The following is a 6,000-nucleotide window of genomic DNA, read 5'->3' on the forward strand; positions in this document are numbered from 1 at the left end:
CTGTGCTATGTTTGATACGCACAAGATGGAATGGGACAGTTGTTCTGTTCCGCGTTTAGTACGTGCAGGGCGGAATGGAACAAAGGATTAAATGGCAAACGTACCCATGGTTCTTCGTTGACTCCATCGACTCAACCCCATAGATTTTATGCAGAAATTGGATTTTCTGCAACCGGCATGGCTATGGGAATGAAGGTTAAGCAACATGCAGGACCATCGTTGTTAGAGCTCTGTACCTCGTCACCTGGCACGCCACCGGACCTTCCCTAGGATCTCCAGATGCGAGTTAAGCAGCGTCACCATCCACAACAGCTACGACATCGAAATGCCCTGAGTCGCGAAGATGAAGTCAATGAGGCAGTGGATCTGGAGATTAAGGAGAGGGAAGGGAGGCGGTGGAGGATTTTGGAGTGATTGAGGGGAAAGAGAGGGTAGAAGCTCTGGTTTGTGACAATGCCGGAGAAGTAACGGGGCATCGTCAAGCAACAGCATCGGTTGCGTCTTGCCAGTAAATGACCTTGAAGGTTGGCACAGCAGAAGACGACGATCTCATCGTCGGACCAGTAGGGAGGAGGAAGGCGGGGGGAGGAATGCGGGGTTAGGTTCTGGTGGGTTTGTTGGGATTGGGTTAGCATTGGGGCCGATTGGAGATGGAGGATGAGAAGAGAGGGAGGCTACAGGAGAAAGATGAAGGTTAGATAGTGGAATTAATGAAATAGTTAAGGGGTATTGTTGTCCAAAAATTTATAATTTTGTGTTCCATGAGGTAAGGGTGGAACCAAAATTTAGCTAAAAGATGTTCCACAGGACAGCCCACCCCACTCTTTTTAGCCACCAAACGTAGGACGAATGTGTTCCGTCCCATCCCACATACCAAACGGTAACTAAGAAGATAAGCCAAACCTTCATGTTCCTCAATTCTGAGTTAATGAAGACTAAGTCCAAAGTATCCTGAAGGAAAAACAAGTCTTATAAAATGATTTTTTGTTCTTCCAACAACTTCTATGTGTTTAGTCTGGTGTTACATTAAATGTTTCTGTCGTTGATGAATTGTTTCCAAGGGCTTTAAGGAGCTTCCCATGGCTATTGAGGTGCTTCCCATGGCTATTGAGGTGCTTCTTGTGACTTTCATAATGATCTGTTAAACTAACAAACACTGGAAATATTGAGTAATTACAATAAAATATAACTTGCATGAACAATGTGTGGTATGAAGCTAAAAACCCACTAGTTTGGCATGAAAGGGAGCAATTGTTCTTGCTTGCATAGTTTTGAAGTGGCTAACCTAGGGTTTCTAATGTTTTGGTAGTTTTGAAGGGGTAAGGAAGCTTATCAAAAAGATCAGAGTGAATGAACTATTTAAAGCTCGTGAATTGGGGTTTCCAGCACTTATAAATAACTTGCTCTGATTAGTGCGTCTTTCTTTCAAACGTATTGAGGCTTTTGATTTATAGTTGTAGGGATTTCTCTAAGTTTTAGCTAGGGAATCCCGTGGTTTCCTCTCTTCTTCCAATTTTACTAAGTCTTCCTTTCTTCTTTTCATAGGTCCAGCTACATCTAAGGGCGGATCTATTAAGGGACCAGGGTGGTCCTCGGATAAATGGTCGTGAGGATCCTCAATGACCACCTAAGTTTAGGCAACAGTGGAGAAGAACAACAGCCATAGCTGCTACACGCTGTGCAAAACAGGGGAGGAAGAAGAAAGCCATTTTTTTTTAAATGACTTGGCCAAAACAACGTTGTTTTGAGACAAGTCATTAAAAAAAATTAAAAACTCACGTGATAGAGCACTCACCATCTTACAAAATAGTAATCAAATTCACTTTACCAATAATACCTAAGCCAGCCGATTTGCCAAAGGCCATCAACATCTGATTCGCCAAAGTCACTAATTATCTGCCGCTCTTGTTCCTCACGCTACCCAAGCCAGCCGATTCGCCGAAGGCCATCACCATCAACTTTAGAATTTTTGTAAGCTGTCTTCGTGTTTGATTAGATGGGTTGCTTTAATTTTCTTATGGGTGTTCTGTTTTACCTTTGTATTGGTGCTTTCTGATGGTTCTGGTAAATATATAGCATGTATGAAGTATGATGGAGTTGATTGTAGTAACAAAGTGCCCACCATGTGCTTGAAGGAATGCTAGAGTGGGTATTGGATAAAGGGCGTGTCTTGAATCTTGATTGAAATCCGGAATCAGTGTGAAGAAGTTTATTTCTTCATCTGGGATTTTTGCTTCGAGTTCTTTCTGTGGATTAGTTCCCGTTTGGAGGATTTTTTAATTCAAGTAAATAGTAGGAAAATGGGTTTCCCTTTTGAAGCTGAAAGAATCTAGTAAATAGGCTCTTATTATTACTTTGGGAGATTGGTTGAATTGCTTCAGTATTGAAATTGGTTCACCTTTGCTATGATATGAAATAGTTGGTCTCAGTTTATTGATTTCATGTATTTAGTGGAATTTAGAGGTGTCATTTTTAGTTGATATGAACTCATTGCATGCTTAAATAAATGGGTTTTTCCTTTACGGTGAATTCCTTTATTTACATGAGCTAGTGCCTAGCGATTAGGCTAATGTGTGATCAATGAATTTTTGGATGTGTTTTTTTTATAAAGTAAGACGCCATATCCCTCTTTTCCATTCTCTCTGTTTGGGTAAGATATGGTGCATCCGTCTTTAATGGATATATGTTTAACATCAAGGCTGCTCTAAGACCGAGTTGAAGCTGATGTTCTTTGTTTTTTTTTTCTTGGTTTTTAATAGCATACTTCTATTAGGTCTTCAAGAACTTTGAGAAATGGGTGGACTGCCGGCAGAAAATACTTCCTTTGAGACTGAGCCCAAGCCAACCGATTTGCCGAACGCCATCAGCATCAACTTTAGAATTTCTGTAAGTTTTCTAGTTTAGTTTTAGTTCTTACTTATTTTTTGTGTTAGTTGATACATATTTTTTTGTTGAAGATTGTGTTACAGAATGGAGGATCAATGGTTAAATGATAGTTTAGTTGTTTACATTGAGAAATAAGTTTTTTCTTGTATTGACAATGAAACTATCATGACATGTTTTCGAAGTATGAAATCCCATCGTGGACAAATTTAGTATTTCTAACTTGTTTAGCACAAAGATTATAAATGAAAAGTTGTAGTTTGTGATTTATTTGTTCAATGATATTTTCGTCCATTTGTTTTTGGAGCTTTTATATTGGGACCACCCTATGTTAAAATCCTGGATCCGCCACTGGTTACATCATTCCTTTTTTGTATAACGCTACAAAGGGTGGGTAACCCCGTGAAGGCCAAGGTTAAACACGATGCCGCCCCTTCTTCCAGCACCAAGTCCAACAATACAACTCTATCTTTGGCAATGCTCCACTCTGCCTTCTCCCTCATTTTCGTGTAAGAGCGTAAAAGGGAAATATACTTTTTTTGGCTTATTAAAGTGGCGCACGGCTTTAGGTCTAGACGTGATTCGGTTTTGATTTGGTCAGCTAGCTTTGGGTTTTGGTTGTTTCCTATGTGTCTTACTTGGTTTGTAACAGAAAGGAAAAAATAAATTGTTCTCTCTCAGGTACCGTTTAGTACATGAGACGGGGCGTTCCATCCCACGTTCGGTGCGCCTAAAACGGGTGGAACGTGTTGTTCCACGGGACAAGTTTTGGGTGAATTTTCGTTCCACCTCACCCCCCTGGAACGACTCGTTCCACATCCATGGAACACAAAGTGATACCCTCTCCATCTCCTTCTTCTTCCTCCTTGTTTCCATCCGAGGACATCTTTGCTCCTTCTCCATCTTGTCCCGTCCTATCTCGTCCCATTCCGTTCCGTCTCGTCCCGTCTGCATACCAAATGATACCTATCTTCCTACGTGCAGTTAAAATTATGGGCTTAGATTTTGGTGCTCCCAAGTAACCCAAAATCTTCCACAACCGTAATTCTACTTAGGCCAATGAACTTCCTTAATCATTCACACCATGTCCCATTCGACAAAACCCGTTACGTGGCTTGTACTCATTTAAGTGTATCATGTGCTTGGTGTGACTCAAATTAAAATGTTGATGTATGAATACTATACTACGGCTTGACACGATATATATGCGTAAGTTGCATGAATTTGGTGTGATTTTACAAACGTTCAATTTATAAAATATTATTTTATTAGCATGACATGATTGTAAATTTGCATACCCATCGTTTCAAACTTTATGCATGAATTTAAGCTTGGTTTGTGATGTACATGCAACAATTATGCTTTGGGCTTGTTGATGAAATTTCTAGAATCTAACATTAGCCCTCTTGATTATCTAGGCCATGCAAAAACGAAATGGTTTGAATAATTAATCAAGCCTAAACCACCAAAAGTATGTGCATGGACTCAGCTTTTTTATCGCCACTAGCTTTGTAGTTATAGCTTTTCATCACTTAATTTAGTTATTGTTTGCTCAACCGTCTCGCTCAGACATATTTCTTATTCACGTGCTTGTTATTCAAATGATTTATGACATGTATTTTGATTTGCATAAAGTGAGTTGAACTCTCACACTATTACAATTTCATTTCTTCTATGTTTGGTCATCATAAAATCCTTGGCATTACAAGATCAGGTTCTAGTAATCTTGCGATATATATATATATATATATATATATATATATATATATATATGTCTCAATGTCGTTGCTATCTCAGGACGATCCTTTTACTATTTCTAGTACAACCAACTACTATCCGGAGCTCTCAGGTTACTGTGGTTGTGCCTTGCATATGTCTAGTGATTGTAATCAGTGTCTTTGGATCATAGATGCAAGTGCTACGGACTATATGACTTATGACCACAACGATCTTGTTTGTGACACCATCTGACTAAGACATAATAGTATCACTAGTGACAATGGTGTACCCTCTATCACTAGCGCTAACACTGTGCCTCTTACTTCTACTCTCTCTTTACCCAATATGTTTACTAGTTCCATCATTAAAACATAAATTGATGTCTCACAATCAAGTTACTGAACAATTGAATTGTTGTGTACTAATGAATCCTAAGTTTTGTCTTATCCAGAATATTCTCACGAAGGACATAATTGGTCGTGGTACTAAAAAAAGGTTCTATATTTCATTAATGATGTCAGTACGGGTCATGTCAACTTGGTTCAAAGGGCAGCTGATCACAAGAAAAGACAAGTGTGGTTGTGGCATCGTCATTTGGGTCATTCGTTTTTCAGTTTTTGCAACATGTGTTACTCAATTTATTTGTTGGGTATTCTTCTTTTGATTTTAAGTGTGATACTTGCATTCTAGCCAAGAGTCATCGTGTTCCTTATCTTTTAAGTTGTAATAAGAGTACTATTTCTTTTGGATTAATACATTCTGATGTTTGGGGGGCCATCTCCAATTTATACTTCTGAAATCTGGTGGTTTGTAACATTTGTGAATGATTGTACACAGATTACATGGCTCTATCTTCTACAAAATAAAAGTGAGTTTTTTTTTTCGACTTTCAAGACTTTTCACACCATGATTTTGACTCAGTTTTCTACTAAGCTTCATACATTACGTTCTGACAATGGTGGGGAATATGTCAATCATAATTTTACCTAGTACTTACTGCTTATGGAATCCTTCATGAAATTATTTGTCCTTAGACCCTCAACAAAATGAAGTGGCTGAGAGCAAATATTGACATATCTTGGAAACTGCTCGGGCCTTGTTACTTGGTGCCAATGTTCCCTGCTCCTCTTGGGAGGTTGCAATTCATATTGCTATCTAACTCATAAACAGAATGCCTTCTAAAGTCGGATTTTCAGACACCATTATAGGCTTTCTCTTGGTTTGGGCCTCTATCATTTATCTTAATTATGCCACCTCATGTGTTTGGGTGTGTCGCGTTTGTCCATCTTCATATAAACCAATGCACCAAACTTGACCTTTGTGTCATTCGTTGTGTTTTTATGGGGTATGAGGCACATAAAAAATGTACCATTGCTATTATCCTCTCACCCGACGGAC

At 39.0% G+C, this 6,000-nt stretch overlaps 1 long non-coding RNA gene across 1 annotated transcript; it reads left to right on the plus strand.

The window, feature by feature from the left end:
- The first annotated feature begins 1,619 nt into the window (after positions 1 to 1,619).
- On the plus strand, positions 1,620 to 5,488 carry LOC126595900 (uncharacterized). Its single transcript, XR_007613752.1, has 3 exons — positions 1,620 to 1,971; positions 2,760 to 2,886; positions 5,054 to 5,488. It is a non-coding gene; the product is annotated as an uncharacterized LOC126595900 (long non-coding RNA).
- The last annotated feature ends 512 nt before the right edge of the window (positions 5,489 to 6,000 follow it).

This window comes from Malus sylvestris, chromosome 13 (assembly GCF_916048215.2).
Source record: "Malus sylvestris chromosome 13, drMalSylv7.2, whole genome shotgun sequence".
In the NCBI taxonomy this organism is placed as follows: domain Eukaryota; kingdom Viridiplantae; phylum Streptophyta; class Magnoliopsida; order Rosales; family Rosaceae; genus Malus; species Malus sylvestris.